The sequence below is a fragment of the Mauremys reevesii genome, linkage group 1 (genome assembly GCF_016161935.1).
Source record: "Mauremys reevesii isolate NIE-2019 linkage group 1, ASM1616193v1, whole genome shotgun sequence".
NCBI lineage: Eukaryota > Metazoa > Chordata > Testudines > Geoemydidae > Mauremys > Mauremys reevesii.
Window position 1 is genome coordinate 70,485,759 of NC_052623.1, and position 20,723 is coordinate 70,506,481.

The window sequence follows — 20,723 nt, forward strand, 5'->3', positions numbered from 1 at the left end:
AGGTATTTAGGTATCAACTACGGCTGATTTCAGTGGGAGCTAGGTGCCTAAATACCTTTGAGGATCTGAGCCTGAATTCCTTAGTTAAGTTACAAAATTCTGATTTACAAAACATGGCTTTCAGCAGAATTTGCCAAGCTAGGTTTATCACTTAACACTGGGGCCTACCTTCTTCTCTCAGTTAGAATAATAATAATGCTGCTTTGAATGTGTACAGTGCCTTCCCCTCAAGATGTTGAAAACACATTACACATGTTAATGAATTAACCCTACAGGATAGGCATTATGATCCCTACTTTATGGATAGGAAAACAGAGGCACCAGAGAGTTGGGTGAGCTGCCCCAAATCCACTTTTGGAAGGGTTTCCATAGGAGAGATTCAGACAGCCCCACCCCATGACCAAGGGGATTCTCTTAGGAGATGGGAGTTAAAATCCCTGCTCTGCATCAGGCTAAGTGGGAATTTTGAACCTGGCTCTCCCATATCCTGGGTGAATGCTCTAACCGCAAGGCTAAAGATTATGAGAGGCTGCTCATCCTCTGGATGCATCTTGTGTGAGGGCAGAGCAATGCAGGTGGAATGCCTAATGTAAGGCTCCCAACAGGGTTTAGATGTGAAATAGGCACAATACATCAGGATTTCGGCAGCTTTGCTCATGCTCATTGGAAGATTTTAAAAGTACTTTACTGATGGAAACTTAGGCACCCACAAGGTTGGAAAGCAGCTGAACAGGGCTTTTTAGGATTTGAATTTTGGATTTATGCTCATAAAATGGCAGCTATTTGCCTAAATCCCTTTGTTGGTCTAACCCTCAGAATTTAAGACTTCAGGGAGCGGGGGGGAGGGGGGGCAAGAGGAGGGAAGGAAATGGATGCAATGAGAGAAGTTTTGAGATGTGATTAGAAAACGATGCTATCACTTATGCCAGTGGCTGCATTAAAATGCAAAATCATCATTTCAGAAAAGCCAAGTCTTTGTGAGGTTAGTGATCTCTAGAGTAACATCACAGATGAGAGCACGTTCAAGGTGCCAGAAGGCAAGGACAGTGAAAAGTGGGCTGATTAAGGAAATGATGACTGCCTTGAAATTGTCACAGTACAGTTGCTAATTAACAACTGAACTGAAGATAAGCAACTTTGAAAACATCAGCGTGATTATATTACCGGGACCAAATTTCAAATTCCAATCAGAAAGTCTTGAAAGAACTAGATTGTTTCTTTTAATTTATTTTCAAATTAAACATTATTGGTCCTGATTCCACTCTTAATTAAACTGATGTTTGTTGCTGGAACAATTCCAAGGTAGTCAATGGAGTTATCCCAATGTAGAATCAGCAAAAGTGAGAGAAGAATTACAACATATTGTTTAATGCAGGGGTTGGCAACCTCTGGCACGCGGCTCGCCACGGTAAGCACCCTGGCAGTCCTGGCCAGTTTGTTTACCTGCCGCATCGGCAGGTTCAGTTGATTGTGTTCTCCCACTGGCCGCGGTTCGCTGTCCCAAGCCAATGGGGGTGGCAAGAAGCCATGGCCAGCACATCCCTCGGTCTGCACCACTTCCCCAGACCCCACTGGCCTGGACGGTGAACCGTGGCCAGTGGCAGCCGCGGTTGGCCGAACCTGCTGATGCGGCAGGTAAACAAACTGGCCTGGCCCACCAGGGTGCTTACCCTGGCGAGCCACGTGCCACAGGTTGCCAACCCCTGGTTTAATGTTATTTTAGGTAATTATGTGAGCACTGAAAATATAACCTGTAACTGTTAAAGTTATGAGACTGGTTCTGCTCTACTCCACTAGGGGGCATGCTGCCCCAAAGGAAGCAGGAAAGGGGAGGGATATCTCAGTGGTTTGAGCATTGGATTACTAAACCCAGGGTTGTGAGTTCAATCCTTGAGGGGGCCATTTGGGGATTGGTCCTGCTTTGAGCCGGGGGTTGGACTAGATGATCTCCTGAGGTCCCTTCCAACCCTAATAATCTATGATTCTAAGGCATAGGCACATAGCTCCACCTTCCCCAGTGGAGCTGGCTGCTTGTGAAATGGGGAGTAAGTTACACTCTATGAAGTAGCCTAGTAGTTGGTCTGCAGCAGGTATGTAGCTGGTAGTTCCAGGAGGCATTCTGCCATCCTGATGTTGAATATCTCCCAGTTCTGTTGGTGGTGAATCTACAGCACATTCAATGCAGAGCAATGGATTAATGGCAAAACTGAGTCCTTAGATTGTAATTACCTGTGGTAAGTGTGTATTTATATATTAATCTGTAATGGTGGGATGGGATGGATTTTTAAACGTATTTAGGAGCCTAAAGATACAAGTAGGAACCTAGATGCTTTTGAAAATCCCACTAGGCTCCTATCTGCATCTTTAGGCACCCAAATCCCTTAAAAATGAGGCCCAATATGAATAACAACAACGGGACAGATTTTGAAAAGTCCTCAGCATCCAAGAGCTTCCACTTGGGGCATGTCTACACTGCAATGAAAAACCCTTGAGCTCAAGTAAAGGGCTATTTAATTGCAGTGTAGACATTCAAGCTGGCGCTAGAGCCTGGGCTCTTGGACCCTGCGAGGCGCAGACTTCCTGAGCTTGGGCTGCAGCCTAAGCCCAGATATTTACACTGCAATTAAACTGCTTCTTAGTCCAAAACCTGCAAGCCCAAATCAGCTGGTGTGGGGCAGCTGCAGGTGTCTAACTTCAGTGTAGACATACCTTGAGTTTCAACACTGTTTGCCAACCCTATGTAAGGGGACTGTTACCCCCTTACTAACATTCAGTGGGGGTCTTTTGGTTGACTAGGTCCCAGCACTAAAAGATTGGGGAGAGGCCAATGCTCCAGGTCAGCCTCAGCCTTTGAGCCTGATTGACAGGGAAGGCAGGCTAATCAGGGATTTGGGAGGCCACGGGGGTCCCATCCTCTGTGTGAGCTGGAATTGCGTGGGTCAGACTGAGCTGGGGAGCAGAGCTGTGCCAGATCCAGAGGGGCCAGAAAAGCAGCCACAGAGCCAGAAGCATAGCCCAGGGAGAGCATATCCTGTGCTGGGAGCAGAGCTGCAGACACAGAGCCAGGTGTGGTGAGCAACTGGGGGCAGCCAAGGGGGGACCTTGGGCAAAGGGCCCAGTGCAAAAAGACACCCCCGGCCAAGGGTCCTTGCAGGCCAGGCTGGGAGGGGGATCTTAACCTGATGGGGGGCTGATGCTGGGAAGAAGGGTCCCACCACTCAAAGCCCAGAGGTGTGTGGCCACCACCATTGCAAGTGTCCAACCCGCAGCATCCCTGCAACATTGCCAGGGCCTGAGAAGGAGACCTGGGACCTACAAGGAACAGACTGTGAAGTGCCCTGATGTCTAGAGACACTGTTTGTAATGTTCCCTGCCACAGAACAGGGTGATGTGTTTTCCTTTAACCTTTTCTTATTCTTTTTTTTAAATTAATTGTTAATTAAACAACTTGTATTTGCTTTAAATTGTATGAAATGATCAGTGGGTCAGGGAGGTGCCCAGTGCAGAGAGAGAGCCCCGGAGTAGGGACACCTTAGCCCCTGTCCTAGGTGACCACAGCAGTGTTGGGGGTTGAGCCCCCCAGGAATCCGGGGCCCAGCCTTGTTGGGGTTACAAGGACTCTGCCAGACAGGAGAGTGGAAGGCGAGTCCTTGAGGGCAGGAAGGCCTCTGGGTAAAGAGGATGGGAGCGAGGACTCAGATCCTTTCACTAGCCCACTTCACCAGGGTAGTGCAAAAGACAGGAAAGTTCCCCACAATAGCGGGACCATTCCCCTGCTTACACCTAGATTAAAAATGTTTTAATCTGGGCCTGAACCTGGGCTTTGGTATCCACACTGTGATATGCAGACCTGAATCCAATCAGAGATATCCCAGACTTCCTAGAGCTCTCCTGAAATGTGGCCACTCTAGCTCTTTTTCTCATGGTGAAATGAGAGAAAACTTGACTGTCCGCCTGTATGTTACAGGAAGTTTGAACAGCCTGCCAACACATCCTGCTGAGCTGTCATTTTGGTCTGCACCCTCCCAGCAACCAGAGTCATGGTTGGAGGCACCTCTTGAAGAACTTATCTCACTTGCACTTTCATTCCTGTTTCAGGAAATGGACAGAGCTTCTGTGTGACACCTGTGGATATTTTGACAGTGTTTCCTGATGCACGAAAGGTTCCTGTCAGAGCTCATGACAGAGCAGAAGGAAGAGGAGGACACAGACACAGCAGACTTGAACTGGCTGATGCTGTTCATAATACTTGGTATAGCTGCTGATTCCCCCTACTTAGACTGGCACTTCTTGAGCAAGATCACGAGCACAGTCTGGTGGAACCACATTGTCTTCCAGACCTGGGATGACAAGTTGTGGGTCCAGAACTTTCACATGAAGAAAGCCATTAATGTAAAGAGATACACATGACAGTGTCCAAGGTGTTCCAGAAACAGGTTGTTATAACTATCTGTAAACTGGTTACCCCAGATTGCTATAGGTCTGTTTGCAACTAGTTGACTCTGGGTAAAGTGGTGGCTCGAGATTTTTGAGGCAATCAGACGTGTGGTTTATCCCAAAGTGGCAGCTATAAAGGATATTCCTAAGGTAATAGCTGTCTTTGAGAGAATGGAGTTTCCAAACTCCACCCATGGCCATTGATGGGACTCATCTGCCCACAGTTTGCCCTCAATAAGGAACACTTGAGTAAATAAACTGAAAAACATACTACTCCATACAGATGCAGGCATCTGTGGACCACAGATGCTGATTTATGAACAGCAATATAGGCTGCTGTGGGAAAGTTTATGATGCCATAGTTTTTCATTGATTGGGTGTCTACATTGATGGACAGTCTGGGACACTATTCTCACCTAATGGCATTGTCATAAAAGGAGTTACTGTCCTCACCACTATTCTGGGGGATGCCATGTAGACCCTTTTGCCTTGGCTTATGAAACCATACTCTGATCTCACAGGTCCTGGAAAAAGAATGTTTAATTGCACTCTCAGCAGATGTAGAATGGTCCTTGAATTTGTGTTTGGCAGATTGAAATACCATTGGAGATGTCTACAGACCTATTTGGATTTCAGAATAAGGAATGCAGTTTGCATTATTGTGGCTTGCTAGGCTCTTCAAACTCCAAGAGTTAGCAATTTCCCCCTGAATGGAACTGTGACAGTGATGGACTGCTGAACCAGACAGAAATCACACCTACCACAGCTGGAGCTGGATGTACCGAAGCAACAGAAGTTAGGGATGCCTTGTGCTCCAACACTCTGGACTTGCATGGGCCATTGGAAGAGGGATAATAGTACCTTTATAAATGTGCTTAGGTGGGTGGGGGTGGGGATTGATTGCTTGTGGGAGTGATATGATTGCCATGCAACGTACTTATGAATGTCCTGACCACTAATCAGATGGAATGAGGGAGGAGGGAGGGTTTGTTCACAGTGTGGGTTGATGTAAATAAGTGATTGATGTATGGATTGATGTCGCTAACTGTACTGAGAAATAGTGTTTGCATATAAATTCCTAATTGTCCCTGATTATATTTATACTTCTATTATTTAAAATACACAGTCTGTAAATTTTCTTAATGAAATGAAAAGATTTATTTATAACAGTGTACTAGAAAAGTACATTAACCTATTTTCAGCCGCCATTACCACAATAAAACATCAGTAACAACAAACCCTTTAGCAAAAGGAACAAAGTGCATCACCAAGTGCAAATAGTGAAAATATACAAGACAGAAACCCCCTACTGTTGCATGTCTCCTGCCTTCTCCCCATTCTCCTTTCCCTTCCTTCCACATTTACTGCACCCTTGGTGCCAGAGGAGAGAGGTGGAGGTGTCCATGGAGGAGGGATTTAATATAGAGGACTCCATAGGGCACATTTGCCCTGCCCAGCCACTCATAAGGCCTGATTGTATTGTCTGCCCAGCTAGAGATTTGTCCAAGTGGTCCTGGGCTGCAGCATAGGGTACCCTGGAGGGGACTCAGGCTATGAGGGGAGGGTGCAGCAGGAGCCAGTACTCTTTTGGCATTAGTGGTAACAGCCACTCTAGCAGTTCTTTCTGGTAATCTCTGCCCTCCTCTCTCAGCCACTGTTCTTGTGCAAAGCAAATGCCTGCTCCCATGCTTTAAATCTGTCCCCAGCCCAGGCTGTGCAGCCAGCTTGAGCCTTCCTGCTTGCCTTTCACCATGCCTTTCCTCTAGCTCAGTGTTTTCTAAACTTGGGACAACGCTTGTTTAGGGAAAGTCCCTGGCGGGCCGGGCCGGTTTGTTTACCTGCCGCGTCCACAGGTCAGGCCGATCGCAGCTCCCATTGGCTGCGGTTTGCTGCTCCAGGCCAATGGGGGCTACTGAAAGCGGCGCAGGCCGAGGGACTTACTGGCTGCTGCTTCCAGCAGCTCCCGTTGGCCTGGAGCGGCGAACCATGGCCAGTGGAAGCCGCGATCGGCCGGACCTGCGGACCTGGCAGGTAAACAAACAGGCCTGGCCCGCCAGGGGATTTCCCTAAACAAGCGGCGTCCCATGTTTGGGAAACACTGCTCTAGCTGAACTCTGTCTTTGGTTCTGGACTTGCTTGCTGGCCCTGTCCAGAACTTCAAAAATAATTTAATCATGGAAATGCTTCCTTTTGTAAGAGTCCATGAAAGTACATTGACCCAGGCTTTGGCTGCACTGTGAGCAAGCTGTGGAGGTACTGCAGCCTGTAGAGGTTGAGGGGCCTGGAATAGGACAAGACACAGAAGGTTATTGTCTCAAATAACACAGTGCCGGAGCACAGAAACAATCCTTGTGGAATTTCAAGGACATAAAATGTTACTTTTTAAAAGTGAACTTCAATATATTATGAGAGGGATTTTCATACCACAGAAACTCCCTGGACACAGCCAGGTTATTCACAGTAAAAGAAGGGCAGAAACAAGGGTAAGTTAAAAATCACAGCTGCTTTTTAAAAAAAAAATCGCAGAACAATTTGGCTTTGGGAGAGTGGGCAGTGGCCATACTACAAAAGCTTTTTCTATCATTTCAGGTATCCCACATTTTAGAGGACATAAGTTATTGTGGTGCCTGAATGACAAAGAGGGGTGTTAGTCCAAGCTGACAGTGGGAAACCAGCAATGTATGCTACCCAAGTATTCAAATGTATATTGACCGAACAGTACATCTGTAACTGGAGTGGGCTGGTCAGCTATCAAGTTGGCCCAGGAAAATATGTCCTTCCTCAAAATATGACTACCTATCTGGAGTTCCTACTTCAGGGAAAGTTTGTAGCTGTCAGCACCTAGGACTGGGTTAGAATTCATGTGGGAATCCACTGGATGCTGTGTTAGCTTCCAAATGGTTTAGCTTGTTATGACTGTGTGCAAACACAGAACTTCACTGCCATCTTCTTTATCCCACCCCCATCCCCCAGCATATTTCTGGACAAAATTTTAAACCCCAGTCATATTTGGGACAAATGATTTAGTCACTTGTGCACTGTATGGACTGCATTTACCTGAAATGGCCTAGATTTGTAAATGGAACACATTTCCACACTCCCCTCCCCAGTCCCCAGTTCCCTGTTTTCAGGAGGTCCGTTACAGTGTTGAGTGGTTCAGAGAGACATACTGACAGGGATGGCAATGTAAGCTTATTATTTTTAACAAACAGGAATGTGCTAATAAAATCTTTGCTTCTCCAGTAAAAAATCACTTTTAAAGGTTTTTTTTTTAAACGTTTGCCTTTCCTGGTCGCCATTTTGAATTCCAAATAGTTGGTGGCAGAAGGAGGACCCCAAGGTGCTGGGATACAATCACCATTAATGTATACACGCTGCTTGCTGGGGCTTGTAATAACTTTTGCATTGCTTCATGAACAGAAATCCCTCCCATTCCCATATTAATAAACACTAAAATGGTGCCAGAAACTTTCCAGGCTCCAGGGTGGCTTCTGCCTCTGCCATTTCTGTTTTGGGTTCCATGGTGTGCCATTCCTCAGGATGGGCATCAAAGAGCTCCTCTGAGTTCAGCCCCGTGATATGTTACAGCTGATCCTGTGGGAAAGCCTCCTCTGGAACTGGTGTCGGCAGCAGAGTCACTTTAGCTGGCCTCATTTAGCAGCTGCTGTTGGCTCCCATCATGGTGCCAGAAGGTTGTCATCCCAGGTCAGTGTGGACCACACTCAGCTCAGTACCCAGCACTCAGTCAAACTCATCATAAAATGAGCATGATGATGGTGAGTTGCCTGTGGTACAGTTCTGGTTTCTGGCTTCCCGGTAGTTGGTATTGAGCCACTTAATCCACTCTCTGTCCTGTAAATTTCCAAAACTGCCAGCTTCTTCACTATTTGCTGGTCTGAATCATCAAATCTGGCTCTCTGACTAAAAGTCACTGTTTTGTTGGCCTTGCACCAAGGACTAACCAAAATCTGGATATGCTCTTGTGACCATGAAGCAGTGCGCTTGCCTAAGGACTTCTTCTGGTCCATTGCAAATGCAGAAGGTTCTCAGAAGGTGTCTTTGTTGCTTGGCAATCAGAATAAAATGGAAGGGCTCACTCGTCAAGCTACTGAACTACAACTAGGAAGGGTGCTTCCATTTGCCTGGAATCAACTGGTAATTCTTGGCAGAGAGAGAACAAAGGAAGTTGGCACATGGGATTGTGGGATACTTTTGACAGACACCCAGGACCCAAGACAAGGGGCCGCGTCTACATTGCAAAGCTATAGGCTTGAACCATGGGTCCTGGCTTGATTCAATTTCAAATCCTCTACCCTTGCAGGCTCCTAGGACTCTGGGTCTAAGACTGAGTCCAAAAGATTTGTGTGCACACAGAAGGTAGTTTGGGCTCAAGCATGAGTCGGAGTCTGGGCTTATATTGCAGTGTAGACATACCCTCAGAAACCTAAATAAATGTCTGGATTTTTAAAACAGCTCAGTTCCCATTTAGGAACCTAAATGAAGTGAGTGGATGTACAAAAGTGATCAATTCCCAGCAGCTCATAAGAAAACCATGGGAGGTGGCTGAGTACTTTTGAAAATCCCTCCCTATAATAATGAGCGTTTATGTATATTATTTAATAGCAATTCATTTACTGGGCCCCAGTGAATTCTACTTTTTTGGGGTCTTGGAATGCCTCCCTTTGGATTTTTTCTTTCCTGGGGATACACAATCTGAAAGGTTTAGCCACCTTCCCAGACATGATCTGAAATGAATCTTCTATTACCTCAATTAAGAATTTTCTAGACCATTTTCAGCATTGAGAAAGAATGAAATTATATTCCTTTGACACAACAGGCTCCTCTAGCCTTTCCATGTGCTGAGCCACCTTTCAAGGCCAAGTAGAGATTCCAATCAAATAGTTATACATGATTCATTTGTTTAATTCAGACCTATTATTTTGTTTTCTCACTTCACATAGGACTGACATGCTTTTGTTATTCTATTTCAGGTGGTTTCATATTTGGTTTATGCTCGCAAAAGACAAAAGGAATGAAGATGTTACAATCAGGTCATTACCTTATAATTCTCTTCCTTGCCAAAAAAGAAAGAAATTGAGTGGATCAATAATAGAGGTAGTCTCTTAAACTTTATATACATATATATATAATTTATCTCCATTAATGTGCATAAATAATAAGGGTAGAATCTAGACCTACTCATCAGCAACACTAAAGGATCACAGCAGGGTTTTTCTTTTAATTGTAAGTTCTAATGAAAATATTACATTTTAAAGTTGTTTCATATTTGATGGAAATTTTGCTTAAATATTTTTAACTCAGCATAATCACAGCAGATATACTGATGCAATATTTCCTACAGGAAAACATTAATGCATGCTGGAAAAAGTGCGCACCAGATTTGTATGCTGCATGGCAACAACATATGAACATATGACATTTCTCATGCCTTCAATATAGTGTAATTGGTAGGTGACATAACATTGACACTAAGTGCTTTCAAATTATCTTTCATATTTAGGCCTTCTATATCTACATGATGGATAGTGTGGTATTAAATACTTTCTCAAAACAAAATTAGACTAAAAAATAGCTGTTCTCTGTCAATATGTACTTTTGGAAATGACATTTTTAATCTTTTCAGGGTGTGCTGATAATGGATGTTCAAAGATTCTTTCATCAAAAGTGACCTCTAGACCTCTGGATTCTAAACCGGGAAATGCTTCAAAATAAGGAACATTCATCTGAGCCGAAATAATAATGAAATAGTGACCATTAGGTCAATCAGCTTAAAAAAAACCCAAAGCTATGTCTTACCTCCTTGCTGCTTTGTTTGGCAAAAGCATAGTGGGGTGGGTTAACCTCAGCTTTACTTTTCAATAAATGCATTAATTACAATTGGAGAGATTTATTTCATTCCTAGGTGTTCTAATGTGCTTATTTATTTATTTATTTTAGAGCTCAGTCCCTCTGTAAGATGTGGTTTGCAAAGTTTGCAAATTGGTATCCTTAGCCACCTAATAAAAGGGTTAATTATCTCAGTGTACCAGAGTTGACTGATTTATTTAAAAATGTGATTAGTGAGTATTTTTCGTGAATAAATATGGTGATTTTTATTCATAGAATCATCTTATTAATTGTTCCTCAGCGTTCTGACGTTGGTCAGCATGCCATGACTGGCTGATGTGCTTCTTTACCAATGGGCACAACTTTTGCCAAATGCCCAAGGTATGGCAACATGCAAAGGTCACTGCCATCCTGAAACCAGGGAAAGCAGCTGATGATCTGAAAAAATACTGGATAATATCATTGCTATGCATAACATACAAGTTCTTCTAGAGCTGCTCTAGAGACTTACAACCATCTCTGAGGGCTACATTGCTAAAGAACATTCTGTGTTCAAACTGGGGCAAAGCACCTTTGATCAGATAATTACACTAACAAACCACATAGAAGTTGGCTACCAAAGCAGTCTCAAAACAGCAATGGCCTTTGTGGACTTGTCCTTGGCATAAGATACAGCTTGGTGGGATGTTCTGCTTCTGAAAGTGTTGAAAATATTGTGTTTCAGAACAACACGTGCCTACTGACTGTCATGCTCACCCATACATTTCATGTACATCTAATGGAATAGACAAGCAGAACTTGTCTATTGAGGAACAGGCTCCCACAGAGCTCCAACTTGGCAAGGCCGGTGCAAGGATGTTTCACACCCTAGGCGAAACCGCCACCGCCCTGAGGTGCCCCCCCACACGGCAGCTCCTCCCCTCTGCCCTGAGGCGCCCCCTCCGTCCCAGCTCACCCCTGCTCCGCCTCCACCCCGAGCACACCGGCGCTGCTTCACTTCTCCCACCTCCCAGGCTTGCAGCGCCTAAGCTGATTGGCGCCGCAAGCCTGGGAGGCGGGAGAAGTGAGGCAGCCATGGTGTGCTCAGGGAGGAGGCAGGACAGGGGTGAGCTGGGGCAGGGAGTTCCCCTGCGTGCTGCCCCCCCCTTACTTGCTGCAGGCGGCCCTCCCCGCGCTCCTCTACCCCAGCTCCCTCCGCCTAAATGCCAGCGGCGACTGAGGCGGCCGAAGATCCGACCACCATGGTCGCTGCCGAAGAAAATGGTGCCCCCCAAATCCTAGCACCCGAGGCGACCGCCTAGGTTGCCTAAATGGTTGCACCGGCCCTGCACCTTGGCACCATCACTATTTAATATTTATAGCAGTGACATGTTATTGACCCAGTGATGGAAAAGCTACACCACTCATCTTAACATACATAAATAAATAAATGTATATGCCCAACATAAAGCTAGGTAAAATTCTGCATGTTAAACTGAGTTTCCCTGTGAATTTGTGCATTCTGAAACAGCAAAACTGAAAATGAAATATGTAGGGAGAGGAGAGGCAAATCCATGTGGACTGAAGCTAAAAATGTGGCCTGACAATGGAACGCAGGCATTGACATGACAAAGGATAAAGAGGGCCAGCAGGCTAGATAGGTCTGCAAGCACCAGTCATGGTAAGTGTAGTGATATTACATCATAAATATAAGATTAATGGATTTTTAAGTCCATAAGTGAACATTTGCTTGCCTAGCCTAATCTCAGGCTATGCTTCCTTTTCCACTTCCACTGCAATGGCTGCACCTGTATTTGAACCTGGGACCTTTTGCACCATAAACAAGACCATACTGTTAAGCCCCCAATTTTTATCACTTTTTTACAGATTATATAGCATTTGAACATGCAACAACTTTTATGAATATCCAGAAACATTCCACAGCTCTACCAGACCATTCTATTGAGCTAGTGCACTGTAGCAGTGACTACGACAGAAAAATAACTCTGACATATGTGGACTGAGAGAGGGTTCATGCATATTTTTATAACATTTCTTCTGCATGAGCTATATCCTTCCCTACATTAGAAATAGTCGGGGTGGGGGAAGAGAAACAGGCTACTCAGAATCTCACACCCTCTCTGCTCCAGCTTTACATCACCAATTCCCAAACCATCGTGTTTAATTTTCTCCTACAGGATGTGCTATTACAGACAAGTTTGATGGCTAAAGATGCCAGCTAAAGTAAAAAAAAAAAAATACCTCTAGTGACCTTACTTGCTAGGTAGAGGAGAATTACATCCTGAAAAACAACCCTTGAGTGCTCAAGAGGCCTGGATTTTGAGAGGCCAAGAGGCCTGGATTTCCCCCCATTATCCATCACCACCAGCAGCATTGACTTTACTCAGGCTCACATCAGTGGGGTTACACCAATAAAGAATTTGGTCCCAAATGCTCTCTCTAGAATTCTCAGATTACTGCAATTTCAGTTTTTCTGCAAAAGTTCCACAAAAAGAAAATAAAAGTTTTATTACAATTCTATTGGCCTTATGCTATGTTAAATGAGTGCTATACTTTAAGGGATGAAACCATTCCTGGAGTATTGCATTCTACTTTGTTGTTTTAACACAGATTGTGTTAAGTCATGACTGATTGGATAACTCATGGGACGATGTATTATAAGTGGACAGAAACATGTGACAAGGAATGAGGGAGTGGAAATCGTAAAGGGGAAAAGGTTAAAGAAAAGCAGTGTTACCTTGGGCCAAACTGTGGCTTGTTAGTCCTGCTGGTGAGCCACTATGACTATCATGCAAGTATCTGTTCACCAATGGGAGCAATGGAGTCACGCTGGCCATTGCCTACTAGAGAAGTAGTAAGACTTTGTTTTGCCAAGACCCCATCTGAATTCAGCTTTCAGCCCACAATTCTGCCCAAGGAAGGATACACAGATTAACAATAACCTTGACATTTGGGTGGAGATTTTCAAAAGTGCATAAGGAATTTCAGGAGCACACGTCTCATTGACTTTCTGTGAGAACTTTTTTATTTTTAACTACTTATATTACATAGGACCTGGAGGCATCAGCCAAGTTTAGGCTAGACACTTTTAATATAAGGCCAGACTGTGATACCCTGACTCCTGCTGTATATACTTTACTGAACAAAGGGTCCCACTGATTTCAAGGGACATTTGTGAAGTAAGGAGTTATTCTGCACATCATGTTTTGGCCCATAAGGCAAATGACAATCTCTGCTCTAAGGACTTTACAACCTATAAGACATGACAATGTACATGGATGACAAATATCCAAGTGTGGGATCCCAGGAGGAAAGGATAACAATCAGATGCTGTAGCATAGATTAGCTATGTGCACAATTTATAGCTTGTCGGAAGCAGTAATCTTAGCAGTTTCAAGTCACCGCTTGCTTTGCCATTTTCAGAAGGTAGTTTTCTGTATGAATTTACAGTAGAAGTAAGTTTTAAGGAGCGACTCAAAGATCAGGATGGTAGAGGACAAGGGTCAAAAGGTAAAGATGTCTGTTTCACTCTTCAGTGCCCTACCTGAGCAAATTCTACACCCCTTCCTGCAAACTGTGGTCAGAATGAGTAATACTTAAGCAAACACTTATCTGTGCCATAGAGAAGGTGACAAGGTGTGGGGAGGGATAGCTCAGTGGTTTGAGCTTGGCTTGCTAAACCCAGGGTTGGGAGTTTAATCCTTGAGGGGGCCACCTGGGGCAAAAATCAGGACTTTGTCCTGCTAGTGAAGGCAGGGGGCTGGACTCAATGACCTTTCAAGGTCCCTTCCAGTTCTAGGAGATAGGTATATCTCTAATTATTAATTAATTCATAGGTAGCAGAATCCAGCTGTTGCAGGGCAGAAGCATCAACATCTTTGGCTAAGCAGCATACCTAGTTCTGCACACTGCAGTGACCAGGAAATACTTCTGCAGTGACAGCCAGCATTAGGAAGGACAGCTGAGGAAGGTGTATACATTTGCCACTGTGCAGTGGGACAAAAGCTAAATCAAAACTAATAAAACTAGCAATAGCTCATGTACTGGTATTTAGCTCCAAACACCAACCAAAGAAAAAGAGAAAAAATGATTTGTTCACCCATCCTAGGTTCCTTTGTCCAGTGGAGAAGAATTTCTGGAGTTATTCCAGAATGAAGATCTCCTGCCTGCTTGTGTTCAGTGCTATCAGCAAGTCCACCAGCCTATTTGACTTTTAAAAATATCCTGTAGGAGTGTGCTCTCAGACACTGCAAACCCAAACGTCTGCTGGTAAGAAAATTAGCCCTATGAGCTGTCTGTGTATGTGCATATATGTGAATTTCCCTGTTTCATTCTCTTCCACTCTCAGAGCAGAGGAAAGAAAATAAATTGTTACTTTTCCCCTCTTTCCTCTTCTAGTAGGTGGTTGTTATGGACCAAACAGGATATATGTAAATGCAAGCTATTATATTTTTCTAACTATTTTTAGGATACATTCTGAACTACTTAGTTTTACAATATCATTACTTAGGCTTCAAGCCAAATAAATAAGGAATTCAGGATTTGTAATCATCAATATTGTTATAATCATAACATTTTTCATGATAACCATTTTACCTGTACATAGCAGGTGGAATCCTGCCCCCACTAAAGTTAATGGAAGTTTTGCTATTGACTTCAATGGATCCAAGATTTCACCTAGTCTCTCTCTTTCTAGAAGCATTAATACAGACTATAAACAAGAATCACTTCATCCGACACTGAAGTGCAACCTCTTATGGGGTGAAATTGAGCAGCAACTGTTTAACAGTGTATTATAATGCTTCACGAGAAGTGAAGAATGAATTATTCATTAAAACCTCAGCGCGGGAAAAGAACTGTGGCAAATCTTGTCTAAGATCTGCAGATGAGTTTAGGGCATATGAGCCCCGATCCTGTGACTGATAGCACATGGTCTGGCTGCTGCACCTACTCTGTTGCTTTCAATGGAGTTCCATGTGGTGCAGCAGTCAGTCCATGCATTATCATGTGCAGGATCAGAGCCGTAGTTCGGTCTCATCTACACTGCAATACGGCATTATTTATTTAACTATGTTGTTACATAGCCATGTGGTACAAGATCATGACCAGTCTGGTGTAGTATAAAGGGGATCTAAAATATGCACATCATACTCTTTACTTCTACAGTCCTATTATACTGGGTTCTAGAGAACAGCACTGGGCTAAAGTGTACTATGACACAAAAGGATCAAAAGTGTAGTGTAGTGAATTTAGATGACTGGCATAGTTTGGTGAGGTACATCTTTAGTAGTATAATCTCAGCAGGGAGGTCTCCTCTTGCATCTTGTGCAAGTCTTCTTGATTATGCTCCACAAATCAATTTACCAAAAGGGCTGTTTTGTTGTTTTGTTTTGGTTTTTTTTTTGGGGGGGGGGCTGTTTGGGTTGAATTTTTTGACCCTTCATGACGATGGAATGTAATGAATTTGTAATTTGAGGCTGAACATGTACATCTAGTGACAGAGCTGAAATTGCCATTGGTAATGTGAACAATTTGTAAGCCATAATTTGCAGCATTGCAGGGACACTGTAAATAAACAGGGGGAAAAACAACAACCCTGAAGAGTTTATTTGAAGAAAAGGGCAAAATGTACATTTGAACAGTTTGTAAGTCAAAGAAAGGTAAACATCTTCTCAAAAACACATGGTCACTTTAAAATTGAGGGGAGGGAGTAATAAAGAGCTGTCAGCACAGGGCAGATGTTGATCCTGATGATTTTACCCTTGCTTCCATTTGGGAACCAATTACAAATTTGACAACTGGAATAATAATAATAAGTACAATCCATCATATATTTGTATTGCATATTTACATTGCATAATATTGCACAGTTATAATTCAATTGTGCAATTATTTTTCAGTGTGTTTATAAACAATTCATCAATATTACAATAGCACTCAGAGGTCCTAGTTGATATCAGGGCCTCCTCACTGCACAAATATATGAAGATGGGGTTCCCACTCCAAAGAGATTACACATTATACTGATTTGAACATCTAGGGCTAACCTATGGGATTTCCACAAATCTTGTGTATGAGGCACTGGGCAGTTGCTTTGCCTTAGGAGTAGCATGTAGACTGAATTATATCTCAGTACTATTCCCTCCCAGATTTCTTCTTGCTCTGTAGTGGGAGTAGCAATTTGCTGCGGGGCTGGTCTTACCAATAGCAAATTCCAACATCTTCCACACGAGCTTGAAGCTGCTACTGGGCTGGAGGCGACAAAGGGGTGGTGCCAAAGTTCCACCCATTGTCTGTACTTGTCCACCCACTCTCATTCAACCCACTCGGGAGGAGATGGGGAATACTGGGAGCACATTGACAACTTATGGCACTAATACATGCTTTTAATTTCATTTTGTTTCAGTTTTCTTAGGAACAGTTACAGTTAGATTTGGCAGCAAGTGACAAGCTGTGCACACATCACAAGGGCCTCGGCGTTCAGCTTTAGAACATCAACCAATGTAAACAACTGTTGTGGAAGAAACAATATCATTTGTTTATCCTTTGTCTTGGAAACAAAACAATACACAGGCAGATGGTAGCTAGAAGGACAGTCAAAGACTAGAGATAAATAGCATTTTCTAGGCACTGGTGAGTAATTTTTAGAAACCAGAAATATGTATGAAGTGCCTAATAATAGAAGCTTCATGTACAGTAGAAGCCAATGTTAAAAATATAATGAACCAGCCTGCAAAGCCCTGGATCTGGGGGAATGCAAAGGTGGCATACAACACAGGTCAGCAAGGTTCAGTGGTACATAGATAGCATTTGCCACACAGTGATACCAGTTTTGCCATAGACCTTGACTCTAGAATAACTTTTGATATTATGTGGTATCTCTTGGCAAATATTAATATTTTAATGGCAATCATTCTAGATACAATCTAACAGAAGGCCTGCTCCTGTTCCCAGTGAAGTTAATAATATACTTATTATCATTTGCATTGCACTACCACCTTGAGTCCGCAGCTGAGACTGGGATCCCATTTTACTAGATACCAAAACACATGAGAAGGGATAGTACTTGTGCTGAAAGTTGTATAATCTAAATAGATAAGGCAGTGAGAAAGAGGATGTGTTATCATCCTTATTTTACAGATGAGGGATTGGGCAGTTAAGAGACTTTCCATAGATCACACAGAAAATCTGTGGGAGAACCATATACTGAAGCCAGCTCTTTGGAGTTCAAATGCAGTTCATTAACCACAAGGGCATCCTTCCTTTTCACTGACATCAAAGGAAGCAGGATTAAGCCCATATTATCTTCAATTTAATGGAATTCTTTGTGTAATGAAGGAAAGTCAGGATTGACACATCCTGGTACATAACTTATAATTCATAACCATACTCATACTTGGTGGCTCAACCAGAGTAATTTACAGCTAGCTAGCTCTAAGAAAAGTTGGCTTTGTCACAGAGATTTGTACTGTACAACATTAAGAATGTAGGGCAAATTTTGATCATCTGCAGCAGATCAGGAGCACAAGGCCTAGCCACCACCTATGTCCTAGATAAGGCAAGGATTTTTGCAGGCCTTTTGTTGATAATGGGCAGCAGGTTTAAAACAAATAAAAGGATGTTCTTCTTCACACAGTGCACAGTCAACCTGTGGAACTCCTTGCCTGAGGAGGTTGTGAAGGCTAGGACTATAACAGGGTTTAAAAGAGAACTAGATAAATTCATGGAGGTTAAGTCCATAATGGCTATTAGTCAGGATGGGTAAGGAATGGTGTCCCTAGCCTCTGTTTGTCAGAGGGTGGAGATGGATGGCAGGAGAGAGATCACTTGATCATTACCTGTTAGGTTCACTCCCTCTGGGAGCATTCTCCAGTCAATTCTCCACTGCTTCCTGGGTAAGTGGAGTACCTATGCTGACAGGAGAAGCCCTCCATCGCATAGGTAGCAGCTTCACTGAAGTAAGTGGCACCACTGCAGCCTTTTAAATGTAAATGAGCCCTAATGATATTTATATAAACTGGGTTTTCTTAGTCCTAACATTTTTTTTATAAATGTATCATAAATGGCTCAGAGTTTTAATATCAGCTGAGATTTATCTCTGCTGAGAATGTTGTCCTCAACAAGGCACAAGATTTTTTTTGGTTTGGTTTGGTTTGGTTTAAAGTTAAATCTGAGGACAGTTACTGTTTAGTAAAGAAAACATTACTGGTTATATAACAGAGAAAGCTAGGTCATTCTAGGTACTTTAACTCACTAGCCAAAATACAGGCTGTCCTGCTACAGGGCTGCTAAACAAAACAGAAATTCAAACAATTCAGTGAGAGAGAGAGAGAGGATTTCCTGAAGGCCTTGCTTTTAGCAGGGGAAGAACTAACTGTGTGTGAGTGTGTGTGTGCACATGTGGGTGTGTGTTGATGAAGTAGGTTGCATTCCTATATTACAAATGAGGGTGCGCCCACAGGGAGGGACTGCTATCTAGGGCAACACCTGGTTGATCAAAGTGAGATCACACAGTTCGGAGCTCCAGGGGTTTAAGCACTGATAGCAGGCTGATGTGATGGGGATCTTCTACACAGGAAACTATTACTAGAAACACTTCATAAGCTGTGAGGGGGCTAGGGAAGGAATAAAGAGAGAGAGAATGGTAAATAAGTGATTAATGTTACGTATAATCTGTATTTTCCTTAATATGGAATTATCTTTATTAGATGCAGATAACTAGTTCCTTTCATATGAATGCCCTCCAGACTACGACTGTGTCTTGTAAAGGAACCTCTTAGTAGTAGCCTCTGGGAATGGGCACCATGTTGACTATTTTCTCCAAATGTCCCATCTACTATTTTTATTCAAGTCTAGTATCACTAATATTCTGGTTCTATGTCTACCGCTGAGCACTAGCCCCTCTGCCAAAGTACCTAGAGATGCTTGAACCACTAGGCCTTTTCTCTCTGCTACCAGCCACAAGTGGGAGAATGTTTGCCAGTGGGGCTAGACCAGTGGTCCTCAAACTTTTTACTTCGCACACCCCCTTGCCCCTGTGTGTGCCCCACCCCAGTCATGGTGGAACCTGGGACTGGCTGAGGGGCCATGGTTGGGGCCATGGCTGGGAGTAGGGCTGTGGTCAGGGCTGGGGGCTGAGGCAGGGGTCACAGTTGTGGCTGGGCTGGGAGCCAGGGACTGAGGCTGTGGCCGTAGCTGGAGGCAGGTCTGCGGCCAGCATCAGAACCGGGAGCGAATTCACAGCCAGGGGCTGAGGCTAGGGACAGAGATGAGTGCAGAGTGAGGGCCCAAGGCTGTGGGTGGGGCTAGGGCCATGGAGTGGAGTGGAGCGACGGTTATGCTGGCAACCTGGACCACAGCCAGGTGCAGAGACACAGCTTGGCAGGGAGTGGAGACATGTCTGGGAGCTGGGGCCGGGGCCACTGCTAGGGGTAGAGCAGGACTGAGTGGCGCTCTGTCCTCACCCCTTGTGGGGGCTGGCCTGGGCCCCACCATGTCCCCTCAAACATTTCTCTATGGTCTCCTAGGGGGGCACGGCCCATAGTTTGGGGATTAGACACACACATGCTAGCTCTGCTTGAGCAGTACAGGCAGGGTCGCACAAGTGGTAGCTTGGGCCAGGAGGTCTGGGAAGGTTTGTATTCAGATGGCTAGCCCGAGATTCTACTTAGGCTACCCTTGGCTACCCTACTATTTTTAGCATGCTAGTTTGAGCGGAGCTAGCACTTGTCTGTCTACCTGTACAGAAAAGCATTCTCCCAGCTGCAGTGAAAACATATTCTATGTGGGAAGGGAATGAAAAATGCTTCCAGCACTCATCCCCTCCATAGGGATAAGGAAGTGGATGGTGCCAGAACGTCTTGGTAGAGGCCAGGAAAACAGTATGTACCTACCACTGCTGTCTCAACAAGAAAACGAGTAGAGTTGTGTTCCACCCGCAGACTTATTGGAATCAATCCCTTTAGCAGTGGTCATTCCAGCCAACCTCCCCATTAGGCAAGATGAGGGGGAAAGAGCTAATCTACTGCTCTTCCAACTATCAGGAAGAAAAGGCTGAAGAGAAGAAGACAGCAATATTATCTGGGAAAGGTGAAAATCAAATTATTTTGAAATCTGAGTGATGGACCCCAAATTTATTCCTCAAGTCTAAATGTGGAACCCATTCATACATATCATATGAAATTCAAGGTGCTGATGGCTTTTGGTCTATAAAATCCTTGATGGCTTACCTCACTTCCCATGTACGGCTATTAGATAGACAAGATGGGTGAGGTAATATCTTTTATTGAGGCCAAGGGTCATCTCTTTTCACAGGGTATTACCTGTGATTTGTAGGGCTTATAGGGTGGGGAGTCAGTCTGTAGAGGAGTCTCTTTTATATATTAACTTTGAAGCCTGATTAACCTCTCTGTTATTCCTGTGTTATGCCAGTTTAGCTC